At 42.1% G+C, this 21,002-nt stretch overlaps 1 protein-coding gene across 4 annotated transcripts in view; it reads left to right on the forward strand.

Moving 5' to 3' along the window:
* Positions 1-21,002, forward strand: part of ATXN1 (ataxin 1) — a 378,441-nt gene that overhangs the window by 185,758 nt on the left and 171,681 nt on the right. For all 4 annotated transcript variants that reach the window (XM_089682288.1, XM_089682287.1, XM_089682290.1 and 1 more), the window contains exon 3: positions 1,598-1,668. The gene's annotated coding sequence lies outside the window, so the exon portion shown is untranslated. The remainder of the gene's footprint in view (positions 1-1,597; positions 1,669-21,002) is intronic.

Here is a 21,002-nt window from a genome sequence, read left to right on the forward strand (position 1 = left end):
TGCTTTTTTTCATTCAGCCAGCAATCTGAATGCAAAAAATTGAACTAATTCCCCCATCCACAAATTCAAGGTGGATTGTGGAATCCTCCCTACTGTGATATTGTATTCCAACAGTATACACAGATCAGCTCTGAGGCTTTTATCTGACAGGGTTATTGAACAAAAGTCGCTTGGTAGACCGACTTCTGTTCAACCTCACTGGCCAAATTTTGATCTATGATTTTTTTTTTTTACTGGGGGCTAGGGGGTGGTAAAAATGGCAGTTGAGCCATGGTTTTACTTTCCCCCTAAAGCCTCTTCCCTAGTCATGGCCACAGAAAAAGTTACACTCCCTGTCACATCTGGCTACAGTACTGCTGACGAATTTGCCCATTTCAGGTGAATAAAGCCGAGCAACAGAGTGGTGGTGCAGGGTTTAAAGTAGGTGGTGAGAAGGCGACACAACACTTCCTAGCCACCTGTCAAATGCTTTCTTGGAATCACTCTTCAGAGGTTGATGCAAGTGTAAATGAGGTCTAAATGTTAAATTATGGCAGGGCGACAAGCATGATAATAATGTGGGTAAAGCTCTAAGCCTGGGTTCACATATATCCGGTGGGGATGGAGTGCGATTTTGATGGCTGGATGCGTTGTGATTGTGTTCAAGCGGTGCAGGTGCAATTCCAATGCAAATTGTTAAAGTGTATCAGGCTAAAAAATCGCACCAGTACTACTCTGAAAATTGCACAGGACACTTTTCAAAATCACACTGTAGCTGGACTGCATGTAGGTGAACAGCAAACATAGAAAACCATGTTATTTGACCTGTCATTCAATTTAATGCATTCTGAAACGCATTAGTAATTGCATATGTGTGAACAGAGGCTCACCAACTATACCAGTTAAAATGTTTAGGATTAAAGTAAAACTCCAGTGAAATCTTATTTTGGATAGACTAATAGGGCTAGAACCTATGCCAGACTGTTAGTTCTGTATGTGTCAAAGATAGACAACAATAAAACCTGGCAGAGATTCTAGCCTTTCCCTACTGTGCTTCTTTTAATTTTATGCACTTCATAAAATGTGTCTCAACTTTGCTAAACACACCAATATAACCAAAACACAGCAATTCATTTGAAAGCCTTAGTTAAAGTTGAATTAAAGGCAAAACCTTTCATTATGTTTTGGATAGAATGGGGAGTGATGTCATTTTTTTATGCTGTATTGCTATCTGTGCCCCTATTAGGGTGAAAATCCTAAATTCTGGGTTTTCACCAGAATAAGATCAGTGCAAAATCTTCCAATAGGGACACTAGTTCTGGTGACAACCAAGGTATTCTTCCCTTTGGATGGATTTCTTCTCACTTTCTGCTTTGGCTATAGGACAAGAAGTGAAAGGAAAGCTCCCCAATGGGAAAAACATGGCAGAAAAACTGGCATGGGGTTATAACCCTCTGTTACTCTACCCAAAATGATAAAAAACATTGTGCCTATAGTTCTACTTTGCCAGGAGTGGAGCTCCTGTTAAATGTTGTTTTTTCTCTTTTTGGTTTTGGATAGATTGCTGAAGCTACTACTTATTTTCTACTCTTAAATTGGCCATGCGTTTGTTTTACAGTGTGCTCAAAATGTTGGTAGACAAGCCTCATAAACTACACATATACAGTGATGCCAAGAATACTGAGACTGGTAAGTCATATTATGCAGATTTAAAATTATCTTTGTTAAAATGTTATATTAAATATGTTTTTAACATGTTATTATATTTTTAACCTTTTAAGCATGTCTAAAAAGAGATCATATTTGAATCGGAATCTGTATGGTCACTTATAGTTTACCCAGGCCCAAAATACAATGGGACTGATTAAAGAGGAAGTCCAGGCTCCCCCCAAAACTTACAAGCGAGCAGTTACAAATACTGTAGCTGCTAACTTTTAATATAAGGACACTTGCCTTTCCAGGGGTCCAGCACTGTTGTCTCCCAGGATAGTTCTTCACTAGCCTCTGGGTTTCCGGCGCCAGCATTGCAAGCGAGGGAAACCAGAAGCTTTGCGGTGAAGTGAAGCCTCTGCGCCTTGATATTGGTGCTGCAGTCTTCTGGGACCTGTGAAGTGAACTGAGCCTGGAGTGGGAACTGGTATCTGTCAAAACCAGGTACCCTCTCCCCCCATAAAAGTGCCAAGTGTGGCAGTGGAGGGGGGAAGGAGGCAGACAAGCGGACCTTCACCTTTTGGGTGGAGCTCCTATTTAAGTAAAGGAATAGAGGCTGTTCACTAGCACAGCGAATATTAGCAAATAAGTTGGAGTTGTGTTTACTTTAAATACCCAATCACCTGCTAGTAAATCCTGTTTTCTTAATTACCTTGCCCATGATTGAGTATTCAAAATGAACACAGCTTCAGCTTAGTTACTAGATCAGTAAACATCCATTTTACTTGAGAAGAACCTTATTTCCTTTACTAAATTAACTCCAATGTCCAATTAAAGCCATGTGGGCATTTATGTGCCCAGACCTGACAGTGCGTACCCTCCTGCCTTCTTTTCTGTTTTGTCTGGGTAGCACTATAGCATTATTTTTTCCTTTTATTGCTGATATGCGTCTGTAATAATGAGCAGCTGAGACACAGAGAACTGTGTTTTTCATGTTTTATCTGCAGGCCTTATTCTCTTCAAAAATCAAGTTTAGCTTTTCAGCAGTCCTTGATTCTTGAAGCACTTAATCCATTTGTGCCTTTTCTGTGGCCTCATGGAAACCACATATTCCCATCTGGTTCATTGTTTTCTTTGGAACTATTTTCCTGATAAGGATAACAAGACAAAACAAAAGAGAATGTATCAAGGAGAGAAAAATAGATTGGGCATCAGAAAATACATTAGAGAAATGTATTATGTTTAAGCGTGGAGCACAATATTCAGTGACATAGATAATAGCCATGTCCTTTACCAGCTTGAAAAATGGTGTATGAAACATTTGCAGTTTTTCTGGGTGTCACCTACACTCTCCGGCCACTTTATTAGGTATACCTGTTCAATTGCTTGGTAACACAAAGTGCTAATCAGTCAATCACATGGCAGCAACTCAATGCATTTAGGCATGTAGATGTGGTGAAGATGACTTGCTGAATTTAAAACCGAGCATCAGAATGAGGAAGAAAGGGTATTTAAGTAACTTTGAAAGTGGCATAGTTGTTGGTGCCAGATGGATTGGTCTGAGTATTTCAAAAACTGCTGATCTACTGGGATTTTCACACAGAACCATCTCTAGGATTTACAGAGAATGGTCCAAAAAAGAGAAAACACCAAGTGAGCGGCAGTTGTGTGGACGAAAATGCATTGTTGATGTCAAAGTCAGAGGAGAATGGGCAGACTGGTTGATGTTGCATTCAGATGTTAGGGTCAGAATTTAGCGTAAACAATATGAAAGCATGGATTCATCCTGCCTTGTATCAATGGTTCAGGGTGGTGGTGTAATGGTGTGGGGGATATTTTCTTGGCACTAGCAAGGTGTACCTAATAAAGTAGCCGGAGAGTGTATATTCGTTTTTCAGTTAGTAATCCAGATGTGTTTTTTAAACTAGAACCTTAAAGTGGTTGTAAACCCTTCTGTGTACCCAGCGAAGTGCCTGGCCTCAGGTGATACACAGAGATGAAACACATCCTTCTGCATAAGTTGTACCTGTTGATCTGAAGTATTCTTTTTTGACATCCATTCCAAGTGCTGAATTTATAAGCTTGTCTGAGAGTTCAGAAAACAGGGGGCGGAGAGATGAAACTGCACTCGGAGGGCTATGAGAGCTGATTGGAGGCAAAAGACCCCCCCCCCCCTCCACACAGCACACAGGAACAAAGCTGAGGCTGCAAATCTGCTGAAGGTCCCTCCTCTTTCACCTTTTCTCTTGGTGTCAGGAAAACTTGTTAGCAGTGACTCCTGCTGATAACAGAGAAATGAGGCGGCAGAGAAAGATGACACTTAGTGCTCTGGATAGAGACAACTAAACTCTATAGAGGGCTGTGCTTAGTTCATATTTCATGTCTGAGGTTTACAACCACTTTAAATTTAAATCAAAATTTAGTTAAAGAATTAAGAAAATTGTTTAACAAATAGAAACGGAACAAAACCCTTCTTTCCTTTACTGTCAAGCCGCCATATTAGCCTCTATTTGATCTTCAGTTGCCATCGTGCCACAAATATAATCAGTTGTGTCACTAAATTACTTGACAATTTAAATGAGAGCACAAGCACCTGTGACAGTAATCATTCACAATATGCCTTGATTGTGCGGACTGACCATTTGGAAACTCGGGCACTGCCGGAGAGCCCGGGTTCAGTAGGGGGTCCCATGAGATGCCCCTGGTACCCTTTTCATAGGCGTTTTTGAGTTTGGGCAAGGACACAGGGGCCCTATGATCCTCTATTGCCCGGGTGCACCATGAGTTGTCAGTCCGCCCCTGATTGTGACTGTTTTGAGTTTAAAAGCAATGGGCTTAGTTCTGCTTTAAGGGCCAGTTCACACCACAATGTGCACATTTCTGTCCGTTCCTACATGGCACGTTTTTGACATTTTATTCATTTCAGTGGGCTGCTAAATACATGGGAGCATGAAAAAGTACAGCAGTCACGACTTTTAAAATTGCACTGCAACAAACTGCATGGTACTGCAGTACCATGCGCTTTGGTGGCCACAAAGTGCTCACGTTTGCTAGGTGAGTTTGGGGTGCCAAACTGCGTGCACCTAACAAGGTCAGTGCGTTTCTGTATGGCGCTGAACCATCTCACCGCTTCCATGTGACTGCGCTGAGACAATCCCCAAACAACCATTGCAGTCACATGAGAATAACAGGAGTATGGATGCTCTTTCATATCTGGAAGTATTAGATATTTGTTGGCAGACATTTCTTCATGTGCCAACTGATGTAAAATAATAAGCGCCAGCATATTCTGAATGGAGGATTGCCTCCACACTGGCTGTTCTACTTTGCTCACCTCTGTACTGTATGTGCCTATCACAGCTTGCAGTTATTTTGCAAGGCATCCTTATTCAGAGTCCTGTGTTACAATCATCACTTTTCATCACTTTTGAAAACTATTTAGATTAAGATTATTGTATTCAACCCGGTATATTGAAACATTTACAACAATTATCTTGTCTGATTATAGAGATTTCAGAATTCAAAATGCTGCTGTTAAGTTTGGCAAATCCTATACTTTAAGCTATAATAGACATTTATTATCTCTCTTTTTTTTGTCACGAGTTAATGTAACAGGAACAAAAGTTTCACACAAATGTCAGTTTTCAAAAGCAAGCACATGAATGATCTAGTAAGACAGCGGTGCTTGTTTTGCTGAGGTTACCTAAGCACATGAAAGAGTTTATAAAACTTCTTCTGGTTAAAATAAAAATATATATAATATAAAACTTCTGGTTAAAATAAAAGAAAAATGTTTAATAGAAAAAAAAACTAATGCAGCCATCACATCTAAGAATTGGTAAACTGCAGAATATTACATTTTTGTTTTTTGGGGTTTACCACCGCTTTAAATAGTCAGCTGACGGTTTCTGCTGTGTACAGATGCAGAGGACTGCGGTGAATCCCTTTATATAGAACTTACAGACAGGCTGTGCTTGTATGTGCTCATGGCAGATTAGTCCCGTCCTCTGTGCAGAGATGTTGGCAGATGAGTGTGCATCCAATTCGGAGCTGCATGCAGGCAGCCCATAGAAGTGGATGGACAGATGCACATGCATTGCTAGCATGGACACAATCGCATGTCAAAGTCTAACCAGCGGGCAAGAGTGGGTGCACGAATCTGAATGCAGAAGCTCTGCAATGGGATCTCTGCCCCTGCTCCTGCCCACATGTCAAACTTTGTCATGCTACAGGAGGGCATGAATACAAGACCAGTCACCCTGCAGATGGAAAGACAGCAGCAGTGACAGATTTGAAGAAAAATACAAAAGGCAAAGCAGAATTCAAATAAGAATGCGCATGCCACTTGGATTTGTTAAATATTTATTTATCATGCAGTTCACTGTTAAAGTGGTTGTAAACCCTTAAGCTGGCCATCTCACAGCATTTAAAGGATAGGTTCACCTTTCATAACATGTTACATGTTACACCCATATTCAGGCTGTAACATGTAACATGTTATCGATCGGACTGGCCCCCACACCCCCCCCCCCCATTCCTGTTGTGACAGCTAGCAGGGGGACCTTCCCCTCTGTGCTAGCTGTCACAATTTAAAAAAAACATGGCCATGTGGGGCTCCACCCAACCTGGCTGCATCACTCATTCACAGTGTTCTGTGAATGAGAACACTACAAGTTCTGACAGCCTTTGCGGCTGTCAGCTTGTAGTTGTCAATGAACTACCAAGGCACTGTGGAGCATCGTGCTAGTTCATTGAGCCTTCCTGTCAGTAAATATCTGCTTGCCTGTACAGGATGTTTGAGCAAGCAGATACAGTGACCAATCAGAGGGAGACCTGCCTGGCTCCAGCTGGTCGCTGATCACTGGTGGAATGCTTTGGAGCCTCCAGAAAAAAAATCATAAAAAATGCACATTTTGTTTACCTGCAAAAAAATGTACATTTATACTTTTTTGTTAAAAGGTGAACTTATCCTTTAAAGTCCAGAATTTGCGCAGCTGTTCTGAGTTTCCAGAGGCAAGGGGCTGGGATCTAGACAGTCTTGAGGCACCCCATTCTAAAATAGAGTGCCTCTAGACTGTCCATAATTTTAAAAGGGCACCCCATTCTAAATTGTGAAATATGATTCTACTAGTTTTATATAATGCAGCAACATCCACACATGTAGGACACCCAACATTGGAGGTGATTTATTCTTCCAAAGCAAATACACTCTTGCACACTGGTACTGATTAGTTTTCCATTGTTTCTTTCACCTTCAGTTTTTCTCCATCACTGAGCTAATGTGACCCCAGGACTGATGGAAAGGGGCAAACTAGGATGCTGTGCACACAGCTGACATCCTTCTTATCAACAGATGATGTCATTGGTTGTCAGGACGTCGGTGGTTAGGTCGTAATTGTGCACAATGAAAACTTATGGCTTTTTTAACTGAAAGGCAGGCTTGTTCCACCCACTGGCTTGTATGAGAGTTTTGGGCAAATTGTAGACATTTTGCCAAGGCACTCCTGAAGAAACCTCAAGGCACCCCAGGGTGCCTGGGCACCCTGGTTGAGAAAGGCTGCTCTACACAATCTCATAGGCAAATTTGCATAACTGAAGCTGTCAATGATAGGCTATATGCTGGAGGCCCTCTCCCCATTCCCCTTCATCCCTTCCAGTTGGCGCAGCCTCTCACAAATGAAGAGAGAAGAGGAGTGAGCCTGCAGACAGAAATCACACCCATTGCTGTGGACTGAGACAAATGCACACTGTAAAAGGACATGCTTTGTTTGTTTATTCATTTCAGAGGTTTCAACCCTTTTAATAACCTGTTGGCAAGGTGCACTGCAGAGTATCCCAAAGCTTTCCACCCCCCCCCCCCATTTTATTTTGAGCACATTTCAGTTGAAGACCGTACACCCTAACTTTACACTGCAGTTGTATTATATGTGAATAGCATTTCCAGCTTGCAGTTATGAACGTGGGTATCATGGTTTTTTGGCATGCTTGGTTGATTCCCCTCTTCCCTTATCATTTGCATAGGGGGACTGTGAAAACAATTATGTTCTTAAAACTAAGAAAAGAAGAAAGCAGCATTCCCGTCTGAACTTATATTTAATGTCACACTTTTCCAAGTAGCTGGAAGTGTAATCAACAGCACCAACCTTTTCTTTCAACAATGCAATTCAACCAGTTCTCTATGGTTCTTTTGCAAACAGAATACATGCAAGGAAACTAGAAACGTGAAAGCATTATCAAGGGTTTCTCTGAGATTGGACATTATCTATACGTTCAATAGCACTTACGTATGTTTATTTCAGACTTAATATATAATATACTATATGCTTGGGTTTAAGAATACTTGAAAGAGAAGTTTCTTTCATTTTAGACTGCTTATTAAAACAAAGAAAGATGAACTGATATGATTGTTATAGGGAAAGTATTATGTACTGCTAATTCTTAGAGACTTGATTCAGTGGTTGCAGCTGCTTCCTGCCCGTATTGGCTGGGTGAGCCTTTGATTATCCCCCCCCCCCCCCCCACCATGGTACAATTGAAGGCTTCTGAATATCTTTACATTCTTTGGAGAAGCAACATGTGTGACAGCTTCCAATGTTACTCCATGTAAAGTGTGTTGATATAATGCTAGTCCTGCAATGATCACACTTGTACTTGTGTGTAGCCATGCAAATGTTAGATTTGTACTATTATTTGTACTATCTTGAAATCAGGGATGATACAGATATCGAGAGAGAAAAAGAGAGAAGACAAATATTTTATATTAAATACTAATATATATGTAGTATTTATTACATAATTTTCATATAATAAATGTTGGGGGTTGATAACCTAAAACTTCATGAATGGGTCGATGAACTGAAGAGTTTGGGTTCCCCTGACGTACATGATTTTGGCATTATGATATAATACTGTGTTTCTGTGAGATTTGAGATGTTCTGAAACCATTCTCTCACTATTAGATACCTTACCTTCTGGTATAGGGGCTAACTTGGAGCTTTAGAGAGGTCTTGAAAGATTGATTGACCCTCAACTGACCTTCCATCTTTTATCTACCTCCTATTGATCCCCAGACATTTACTTACCCCTTTTTGACCCTTAACCATGTAATCGACCACTTTGGAGAGCTTTAATGTAAGTAGTCTTTACAAAGCATTCTTAAAAGATTGTTAGTAGGTCTGGAAATGGTTGAAGTGGGATTTTGTTTCAGGTTTGGATCAGGGTTGCATTCTATGTTCCCTTTAGGGCGCGTTCACACTGGCATTTCTGCACCTGATCAATGCTAGCCATTGTAAGAGTAATTGTTTCCCATGTGCCCTTTTTACACTATATCACTGGTGGGTTGCAGTGTGATACCTAAAAATGCAGACATGCTTAATTTTTCTTTTTCCGGAGCTTTCCTGAAATCACTGTCGTTACAGCACTGCAGCTCTGCTGCTGCATATAGATGTGAATAGATTGTCAAAATTCATTGAAGTTATGTAAATGAAAGGTAAACAGTGCTTTGTGTTGTAGCAATGCAGGACACTGCCTCCAACACTGTCATGCAATGGAGACCATCTCAGATGCTAAAACAGACAGTTTTAGAGTGTGGCAAGTGTAAACAAGCACTTAAGCCAGCTATAGATGGATTGAATCTCAGTCCCTTCAGCAGGGACCGGCCAGGATTTGATTCATCTATGGGCAGGCTGGTTGTACTGATGTTGTTGATCCAGCAACTGACGTCAGTACAACCAGACTGAGTTTTTGCATGCTATTACTGCCAGTGGGCTATAGCAGTGATCATTGTGTTCTGCTCGCAGGGAAGGCTCCCTGCTGGCAGAACACAATAGCGCTGCAGAAGAGATTGAGGAGTTGCAGGGAAAAAAATGTCATCACTGATGGCTTGCCTTAACTTAGTCCAGTGTTTCGCAACCTTTTTTTGAATCAAGGCACCCTTTTTAATTATGGACAGTCTTGATCACCCTTTAAAATTATGGACAGTCTTGAGGCACCCCATTTTAGAATGGGGTGCTTCAAGACTGTCCATAATTTTAAATAGTGCCTTGGGACTGTCCATAATTTTAAAAGGGCACCCCATTCTAAAATGTGAACAAATATTCTAATAGTTTATATAATGCAGCAACATCTACACATGTAAGACACCCAACATTAGAGGTGATTTACTCTTTCAAAGCAAATACACTTTTGCACACTGCTACTGACTAGTATTCCAGTGTTTCCTTCTCCCTCAGTTTTTCTCCATCAATGAGCTAATGTGACCCCAGCACTGATGGAGAGAGGCAGGAGAGGGTCAAACTAGAATGTTGTGCAGGCAGCCAACATCCTCTTTATCATCTGATGATGCCAATGGTTGTCAGGACACTGACGGCAAGAAGGTAAAAACTGGAGCGCAATGAAAACCTATGCCTTTGTGTAACTAAAGGCAGGCTTGTTCCACCCGCTGGCTTGTAGACAAGTTTTGGGCAATTTTCAGACATCTTGCCAAGGCACCCCTGAAGAAACCTCAAGGCACCCCAGGGTGCCTGGGCACCCTGGTTGAGAAAGGCTGACTTAGTCTAATAAAGTGTATTGGTAAGTCTGTTTTCTATGTCCTATAAAGTGTAATATATTTTAACCATTAAACATCTATGTTATTTACTCACTAATCATGTCAATTCCATTACTAACTTTTATATGTAGACTTTTTTATTGACTGTCAATGTACACTTTGAACTATAGACTCAAACATTTAATTTATTAAACTTTGAGAAATGGAGGAAAAAAGGTGTTGTAAACAGCAGCCAATCTTTTTTTATATAAGAAACAAACTGAAAGAAAGCATCTGGGTATTGTGGACAACACCATTACTTTTATTTTTCCTCAGTGTGATCTTGTTGACTCGCTAAAGCATAACACTTGGCGCTCTTATTATCATGTGTTACTTGCTAACTTTTGACAAATTAAAACTATTAATCACATGCACCTTTATATTACTGTTTTGGGGTTTTTTTGTTGGCATTTTGTCTGTCTGTTGATTGTGTTTATTTAAATTCTTTTATTTGTAACCTGCACTGTCTGACTAATAGCTGGAAATTGGTTGAAACAGATACTGGCTGTGCAGCTTCTATAGGGTGGCACCAGTCAGGACTGAACTATAGAAACCGCAGGCATATGCAAAGTCCACATCTGGATATAGATGCCCTTTTGCCTTTGAAAAATTGGTTTCCTCTCCAACACATATGAGTGCTTTTAGTTTTTTTTTTAATAAATTACTATGCGTAACATTTTTTTTTCCCTTTATTTTATCATCTCCTGTATATGCTGCACAAAGTTAATTCAGTTTTCTTGTGCTTTTTTATACTATCTTGGAGGGATTTTGCAAACAACTCTTAAATTAGTTGTATGCAACATGTTAGATTTGTAACTTCTTTACGGTGATACCAGTCAGGATTGAGCTCTAGAAAATGCAGGCATATGCAAAGTTTGCATCTGAATATAAAAGCCCCCTTGGCTTTGAAACACTTGTTTCCTCTTCTGCACGAAATTTTTACTTTCACTTAGGTTACGATGTGTAACTCCGATGCTTTTCTTTCCTCTATGTTTTTTTTTCTCATTATTTCTTGTATATGTTACACAAAGTTAGCACAGTTTTCTAGCATTCAGAATTTTAATTTCGAAAAATGCTCAGATTTCTGTTCCCTTTTCCTAATTGAACATAAATTGTTTTTCTTTATACCATCCTGGAGGGACGCTGCAAACAACAACTCTTAAATTAGTTGTACGCCTGTTACAAATGGTTATAGATCACTTTTCCAATTTACTACATCGTTTGGAATGAGACAGAGCCAGGCTTTCAGCCCTGCTGTGGATTTTTGGATTTAGAGTAGCGGAAACAATATTTCCTTCTCACAGTCTGGCAAAGCTCTGATGCTCAGAACAGATAAAAATATATTTTGCACTAATTAGATGTTCTGTTCTTGTCAGATTTCATCCTTATTGCATGACTTAAAGTGCAGCTGCTCAGAAGCAGGTTGTCGGGTTTGGTGTAAAAAGTTGCTTTGTGTGTATTTATTAGCACTTTTGTGTTGGCTCTTGAAATAATCATTGATTTTGTTCTGCATCAGTGAAATCCCAGATTCCTGTGTATTTTAGTTGTAGAATAGATGAGTGGCGATGTTATGAAAAGATCTTGTGTGCATAGTGGTCCTTAAATGGATGTGTAGCCTTCCTCTCTCCACTTGTGGTTACCGTACATGCCTGCTTGTACCCTGCCAAAAGTTGACTGCCAATCCACAATCCAAAACAATCTGGTCAAGCCAAAGCTATAACAGCACTGTAACTAGAAACACCTAGCATGATTACTACACATATAATGTGAAACTGTGAACAAATTGGGTTCCTGGATGCTTATTCCAGAACAGTAATTTAAGGAAAATAAATTCTGCATGGTGTAACCTGCAGCATCTCTCAATTTCCTCACTCTGAATGTGGGGTTAGAGATTACCTGTTCCCTCCTACAACCAATTAATTCTTGTTGGCCCTTGGTCTTTCTTACTGCCCTTTAGAAATGTGTGGGAGGTGGGTTGGTGTGGGTACACTTTTTTACTATCAGGAATTCTGATCAGAACAGCCCCACCTTTTGGCAGAGTGGGGTACAGAAAACTGCTGCATGTATTTGTAGGCACCTTTACTGTATGTGCATGCACTTTATACCTGTTAGCAGGCTCGTATTTGTGCTGGTACTGAACGCTGGCACTGGCCCTGTACTGTGCGCTACTGGTCTTGGGCCCAGTACAGACCTGGGTCCTCCTAACAAGAGGACAAAGATCATTAGGTATCATTAAGGGGAGAGCTTTGTACTTGGTTAGTACACTGGCCTGTGTGTTACCTATTCCTGAGTCCTGCACCTTTTGCAACACACTCTTAGACCTGTTTGGCGTACACTAGTGAGCCCTGTGTGACATGCCCTCCTGAGCCCTTTGCCCTGTGCAATACACACTTCTGAGCCCTGCACTATAGACACTTTTCATACCTGACCACTGCACTCTGTACGCTGGGCTATATATGACATACTACTGACCACTGCACTCTTGATGCTATATTTTATATTACATAGTGCTGACCAAAGTGTTTATTGTTTCAACAGTAGCTGGTTGCTAAATAGTCATTGACTATTTTCTGAAATTCTTATTTAAGCTAGGTCAGGGGCAGACTGACCATTTGGGAAGTCGGGCACTGCCCGAGGGCCCGGGGTCAGGAGGGGGCCCCATGTGATGCCTCTTGTACCTTTTTCATAGACTTTTTTGGGTGTGGTTTGAGTGTGGGCAAGGACACAGGGGCCCCATGGTCCCCTATTGCCCAGGGGCCCCATGAGTTGTCAGTCCGCCCCTGAGCTAGGTTGAAGAGCAAAAGTAATGTGTTTTGCCTTTATAAATAATTGTGTCTTTTTTAAATGATTTGTCTGTTAGACTCCTGCTTGTGGCACAGTAATTAAAGTATATTGAGTGGGTAAAATGACTGTGGCATATGTGTTCCGTGCATCCTTTTTTTTAAATAGAATACATTTTTATTGAAAAATGTGGCATGTATAAAACTACAAAGCTTACAGTGGAGCAACACTCAAAAGGAGAAGTTCCGCTTTAAGTACTAGTCCCCCGCTTTCTGTGAGGAATTGGCACCTCTGGGGAGTTGGGGGGGTGGATGTGGGTAGCTAGTTTTGACAGGTACCTGCTCCCACTTCCGCTGAGATTGCCTAGGAAGCAGAAGTTGTCCTCCCCCCCCCCCCCCGTAGTCTTTTGGGACATGTGACAGGTCCCAGAAGACTACAGGACCATTCACAATGCGCAGCGCTACTCATGCATGCACAGTGGGCATCTGTCTGTGAAGCTGCAAGCTGTCACAGCCTGGTGCCCCCACTTAAGATGCGGGCACTGGGGAGCAAGGATGGCAGGAGAAAGCAGCTGCGGTGAGTACACCGCTAGATTGTGGGACAGCCAGGTAAGTGGCTGTTTTTTAAAATTCAGCAGCTACAGTTTTTGTATCTTCTGACTTTTATTTATTTTTTTTGTTTAACTGGAGCTCCGCTTTAATATTGCAACAGCTTCAGCATGTCCGATGTAATAGATGTCACAGAAAATCAGAAGCAAATCCAATTGAAAATTGAAACACAGAGAGACAAATGCAATAAAGGCAGTCACTGGTAGCGGACTCAATATCTGCTCAGAAGGCCTCTCATGGGGAGTCCACGGGGGTGATAAATTAGAGATAAGGCCTAGTGGTTCCATGTATACATTGAGTACACTCAGGTTCCATTTAACCATGCCCCTGTAAAACCCTCCCATAGCAATTTGGCCACACCCACCATCGGGAATGACCGTCCTCTGGAGGAGGGGCAGTACCTGCACCTATTTTCTGATAAATATCCTTGCCTGTCAGTAGTTTTTTTTGTTGCTGTTGCTGTTAAAGACAGGCAAGTAACTAGCATTTTTAGTAAGTAAGCACTGGTCCATATTTCTCACAGTACCAGATACCTTTATAAAAGTCTTCTTATGTTGTTTTGGTAAGCACAAGTCTATGCAGCATCAGTAGAACAGTGTGCTTGTGGAACACTGAAGTAAAAAGTGTAACTGCATTTTAAATCCAGTACTCACCACTAAATAATTTATCGCTGACCGATTATTTTCATAGTTGACACACACATGTACATTCATCAATGAGAACAAACATTAAGAATTGTTCATCCAAACGTTCAACTTTCTGCATTGTTTTTTACAATCTGTATGATAGTTGCATCAAGTAAAGCTGTTCATCAAATGTACGGAATTGTATACACGTATGGCACCCTTTATACTGTTGTTGGCCAATCTGCAAGCAGTCTACCAATACATCTGTGGATATAGTAGAACCTAGAAAAATAATGTGAGCCAATGGTTGTAGAAGAGTGACATCCCATCAGGAAAGTATCTCAGCTGAAAATGTTTTAGAAGAGCTTCAAACTTTTATGGTTAGTTAATAAGCTGTACATAATGTACTTTGTGGCAACACATTAAGTCAGCAATACATTTCCTCATAACAGTACCTCCTGGTTGACCGTTAAACCTCAGCCTATTATCTTATCTATAGTCTTCTTCATATTTTATATCGTGTTGTCAATAAAATAAAGCTACTTCTTTTTAATGAATTCAAATGTGTATTTTCCTAGCTACACTTAACATTGACTTGAGTCAAAAACATTTAAGGTTAATGACTTATTCAGTAAAACAGTGCTTGGAAAAAACTGTAATCACAGCAAATAACCATAATTTCTCTTGTACTGATCTTGCTTCAGTAAAGTAAATTATGATTTCGTGACTTATAGTACTGAACAGGATCCATTAGCTTTCCATAGCACTTTTAGTTGTGCACCGTCCTATTTGATGTGGTCACCTTGTATTCCAGTTCAGTCTTGAGCTCACTAGAATACCCGGTATGTACCAATCTACAGTAGTAATGTGGTGATTTTGTCAGGATGTTTGGATTAACATTTTCCAGGTTAACTACCAAAATAAGGAACAATCTATAAAACCTGGTCAGCTCAGTCAAAGAGCCAATAATTTGAAGGAATGGATAACCAACCCCCTTTTCTATAAAAATGTGGGCTTATAGTAGCCACATTGTCCTTGTATATTGCAGCTGACAATGCTGTGTTAGAAAAGATATTGTTGTGGTTTTTTTTGGCTTTGATACATGTCCTCCATGGTAATGCCTGGCTTCCCATGGTTTTGTTGGACTATAACTTGGCTGTCCTACAAACGCTCAGAATTGAATTGCTGGATTCACCTCACATAGACTGCAGTGGAGTTTGTCATAAAGTTCTCAGACTTTGAGCAACATGCATGAAAGTTTTTGAAAATGGCACCCAAGCAGGTTTACTCATTCACTATAAAGCTGTTTGGTGTTTTGAGATTGTTGATGGGAGCATGTGCCCAACACTGAATATTTAACAGAAGCTGCAGCTTCAGTCTCCAGTACCAGCTGCAGATTTCAGCCAGCAGAATTAGTAACTGCCCCTTGGGAGTAACCCTGTATTCATTATACAATCATCCCTACCAATACTCAGCTCAGCTTTCCTCCCTCTGACACAGCACACACTTAGTATGCAGAAGTAGACTTTTGTCTGCTATATTCATTACATATTTAAAGTGTTACTAAACCCAGGACCCTGTATCCACTATATCTGGTCTCCCACAGTACATAGAACATGGAAGTGCAATTATTTTAGTAAATATAAACTGCTAAATACCTTTTCTCATCAGAAGTTAGAGCAGTCATGTGACTTCTATCTGTGTTCAGCCTTGCACTAGCTAAAGCTTGTAGGAGGAGTTTTCTTTCTGCTCCAGGAGGATGCAAATCCCCTGACCTCTGTCTGGACAGTGCTGATTGGCCCTGTGCTAATCACGTGCACTCTCCCAAGAAAAAAAAAACTCTAGCAGTACACACCAAACTGAGAATGTGCATGCCTACGGTTCAGTCTGGAGATAAGAGGTGGTTGCTTGAAAAAGGGGAGGAACCGAGAAGAAAGGATCAAATAGCCTTTTTACAAAATGCGAAGGATTAACGCCTTAGGTTCCACAGTGAGTATAACAAGCATGCTTTACTGCATATACACACTGATTTTACTGTCGTGGGTTTAGTAACACTTTAAGACAAAAAAAACACACCCAGTAATATTTTGAGGATTCCTCTTTCTGCTCTCCTCAGGGGCGTAGATTGGGGGGGGTCTGAACCCCCCAGAAGAGAGTTGCCAACCATCCCTGCAGACTGCAGCCTTCGAAATTTCCACTCACCCGTGAGTGGAAATAAGGTGGAGCCGGCGAACAGCGCCGGGACTAGGGTTGTGTGGGAGGGGTGGTGGTGGCTGTGGTGATCTTCTGTATGGCTTTCAATGAAGCAGCTGAAAGCCGCAGGAGGGAGAGGAGGAGATTCGGCTTCCAGCTGCTTCATTGAAAGCCATACAGGAGATTGCTGCTTGAAGATCGCCGCAACCACCGCCACCCCACCCACACACCCCTAGTCCTGGCACTGCTCACCACCTCCACCGCTTCACAGAACAGTTCAGTTTTCGTTCTGCCTCCCCCCCCGCCGCCGTTGCCGTGTTCCCACTGCTGTGTTCCTGCCGCTGTGTTCTTCTCACTGCCCAGCCCCTCCCTCTATCTTCCACACCAATAGGAGAAGAGGGGAGAAAGGCTGGATATGCTCTGTCTGTCTGCCCCCATGCCCCCCAAACACTCCAGTCCATGCAGCTTCAGAGGAGGTGTGGGAAAGAAACTGAACACAGCAGCTGACAGTCACAGCTTTGATGCTTCTAAAGGAGTCATGGTGAGTTTGACCTAACCTTCCATCCTACCACGCCCCTTCCTTCCATTCCACCCCCCCCTTCCATTCATCCTTCCACCTCCCCCCTCCCTTCCTTCCACCCCCTACTTCCTTCCATCCCACCCCCCTCCCTTCCATCCTTCCACTGCCCCTCCCTTCCTTCCATCCCACCCATCTCCCTTCCATCCTTCCACCTCCCTTCCTTCCATCCTTCCACCCCTACTCTCCCTTTCATCCTTCCACCTCCCCCTCCCTTCCATCCCACCCCCTGTCCCTTCCATCCTTCCACCCCACCTCCCTTCCTTCCACCTCCCCCCCTTCCTTCCACCCCCTCTTCCTTCCATCCTTCCACCCCTTCCCTTCCTTCCACCTCCCCCCTTCCTTCCTTCCACCCTCACATTCCTTTCACCCTCCCTTCCTTCCTTCCACCCACCCCTTCCTTCCTTCCTTCCTTTCTTCCCTCATTCAACCCACCTCTCCCTTCCTTCCTTCCTTCCTTCCTTCCTTCCTTCCTTTCACCCATCCCTCCCTTCCATCCACTCCTTCCTTCCTTCCACCCACCCTTCCTTCCTTTGACCCCTCCCTTCCTTCCTTCCACCCACCCCTTCCCTCCTTCCTTCCTTCCCTCCTTCCTTCCTTCATTCAACCCACCTCTCCCTTCCTTCCTTCCTTCCTTTCACCCACCCCTCCCTTCCATCCACCCCTTCCTTCCTTCCTTCCTTTGACCCCTCCCTTCCTTCCTTCCTTCCTTCCTTCCACCCACCCCTTCCCTCCTTCCTTCCTTCCTTCCTTCCTTCCCTCCTTCCTTCCTTCATTCAACCCACCACTCCCTTCCTTCCTTCCTTCCTTTCACCCACCCCTCCCTTCCATCCACCCCTTCCTTCCTTCCTTCCTTCCTTCCTTCCTTCCTTCCTTCCTTCCTTCCTTCTTTCCTTCCTCCCCTTCCTTCCTCCCCTTCCTTCCTTCCTTCCTCCCCTTCTTTCCACCCCTTCCTTCCACCCCTTCCATCCTCCCATCCACCCACCCACCCCTTCCTCTCTCCCTTCCTGGCTTCCAACCTTCCACCCACCCCTTCCTTCCTCCCTTTCACACACCCTTCCTTCCCTCCACCCATCTGTTGCAGATATTCCCTCACTTCCTGTCTAATGAACAGTTGTCAACCAGACAGGAAGTGAAGGGAAATCTCTCTAACAGAGTGCTGGACAGGATTAAAAACAGACGGATTGTAAATCTTCCTCACACTATCCAAAATGAAAAAAAAAAAAAAAAGAGAGAAAAAAAAATTAGCTTGACAATTTATAGGGATCACTAACATCAGTGATGGTGCTTGTGTGGAACTGTCAATCTATTTTGAAAACATCTTTGTTCATATTCTTATGCATTAGATGTGCTCTGAAAACAATCTTAATGATACTCAGAAAAACATAGTAATGTACAATACCCAGCAGCTACTCCACAGCACATTTGGAAATTCAGTTAGCATACAATTAATGGCTCCCTTGTGCTGTGTAGATTATATTTCTGAAAGAAGTGCAGATACAGAATGCCAAACCAACAAAAATATTGTTTTTTAAGACAACAGATGATGTCAAACATATTTTATCTCTAGGGAATTATAAGCGCTGGGAAAGAAAGATAAAAAGAATTTATGGAACAAAAATCTTATCTTTCATTAGGTCATAAATCATACAGCTGTCATATGTTTATTTATGTTGGGGCTGGTGCTAAACTGACTGGATGACTGTCCTATAAATTGAGAGATCAATGTGACTTCTACTGATGGGATACTGAAAATAAGCTCACAAGCAAGCATGATTTTTACATTTTATCGATTTTCCTGGTCAGCATGGTCACTAATGCTGTTTTTACACATACCATGCAGAATTCATTGGCATCAGACTATACTGTAAAATATCACCAACATATAGCAAAGACGTTTGCCTCCTAATGCGTAGTGTGTAAATGCATTCGGTATATTTATGTCTGAAATTGGATTAGTATGGAAGTTTCCCAGGCTTTTTTATTTAAACAAAAATTGGATATACACTGAGTGGGTTGAAAAAAACTCACAGATCCCTGTATCTACACAAGATCTGGATGCAGGGATCTGCACTATTGTATTCTGACAGCAGGAAATCCCTCCCCGCCAAAATACACAGATCAGCGGTGCAGCCACAGTGTGTTCACAAGTGCTGCACTGCATGGACCTAAATAAAACATCATTTTGTATAGCTTAAAAAAGTTAAAAAAAACTTTTTTTGTTCTTTTTTTTTTTTTAAGTAAGTGCTTTGCACTGTAATAAGGCAATGCACCACCCCTGCAAACTAGAGACCAGCTCACAGTTCTAGCATGCAAACTGGTGAAAATGAGCCTTTAAAGTTATGTACTGGAAAACTCTGTTTTGTAGGTTTTGGATAGAGTAGTGAGAACCATTGCCAAGTCTTTATTACTGTGCATTGTCCCTGTTGACCACTGTCACCAGAACTGAAAATGATGGCAAATCCAAATTTAAGAGTCATCACCAGAACAGGAATAGCAGGGATATCTTCCAGTGAGCACATCTGTTCCATTGACAGGTGGGCAAGACGATATTTCCTTTGGAGAGATTTCCTCTCACTTCTTGGCATGCTTATATGGTAGGAAATGATGGGAAATCTCCCAAATGCCACACAGATGGCAATCAGAACCTGACATGGTTTTAACCTCTACTCACCAGACTAAATCACCAAACTGCTTAGGAAGCATGGCAGAGGGTTTGTTTGAGATACTGCAAATATCACACTGTATGTGATGAATATCCAATACTGTTCTTGCTTTCTGTACAGGGGCCTTCTATATCGGCCACTGGGTCTTTCTGCAAATTAACTGGTGATGCTGGTGGTTGGTTTTAATTCTACGTAATACTGTAAGCCAAAGCAATACCTATCAGACACAAATTAAGGGATTTACTAATACTGAAGAGTGCAAAATCTGGTTCAGCTGTGCATAGAAACCAATCAGCTTCCAGGTTTTATTGCCAAAGCTTAATTGAACAATTAAAGTCGGTTACCATGCACAGATGCACCAGAATCTGAGTTCCAGTTTTAGTAAATCCCCCCAATGTGCTGTTTCTAGGGTGTTCAATACAGAAACTGAACATTATGGTTTAAAAATAACACCACAGACACAAAGACATCTCTTTTCTATCCGCTCTGCTGAAACTGTTCTGATGGCACATTATGCTGGCTCTGGGTAAACACAGATGTATAGTTGTTGGAATTGCACATGCTTTCTCCGTGAAATGTTCCAAAGGGCAGTGAGATTTGATCTTAAAATCTGTGGTCTTGTTTTCCTTCCTATATTATGTTTACTTTCCATGACAGCAATAAACAGGAAGTTTGGTAATTTGGAACGTTTTCCTCTAAATAAATAAAAAAACAGTTTACAATTACCTTGTGGCTAACATATCTTATTATCTATAGTAAGGTAAGCAGTGCTTGAGCTCTGGTTTTAGCTGCATCCAGACTTCAAAGGTTGTTGTGTCTTTTCTATAGCTGCGGTTTAGTTGATACTGGAGGAGAGCCAGGGCTGTAGATAATTTTTTCTTCTGGGGGGGGGGGGGGGTTCAGCTTGCAGCTGAGCTGCATTTTGACTCTACCCCCAACTTCTCCCCCTTGAAGGAATGAAGGAAGGGAGGGGTGGAAGGTAGGAAGGGGTGGATGGTAGGAAGGAAGGGGTGGATGGAAGGAAGGAAGGGGTGGATGGAAGGAAGGGTGGGTGGAAGGAAGGAAGGAAGAAAAAAGGGGTGGGTGGGTGAAAGGAAGGAAGGGAGGGGTGGGTGGGTGGAAGGATGAAAGGAAGGAAGGGAGGGGTGGGTGGGTGGAAGGAAGGGGTGGTAAGAAGGAAGGAAGAAAGGAAGAGGTGGGTGGGTAGAAGAAAGGTAAGGAGGGGTGGGTGGAAGGAAGGTAAGGAGGGGTGGGTGGAAGGAAATGAGGGGTGGGTGGAAGGAAGGAAAGGAGGGGTGGGTGGGTGGAAGGAAGAGGTGGGTGGAAGGAAGGCAT

This window comes from Staurois parvus, unplaced genomic scaffold (assembly GCF_062004578.1).
Source record: "Staurois parvus isolate SC_StPar_1 unplaced genomic scaffold, SC_StPar_1.0 ptg000287l, whole genome shotgun sequence".
Classification (NCBI taxonomy): domain Eukaryota; kingdom Metazoa; phylum Chordata; class Amphibia; order Anura; family Ranidae; genus Staurois; species Staurois parvus.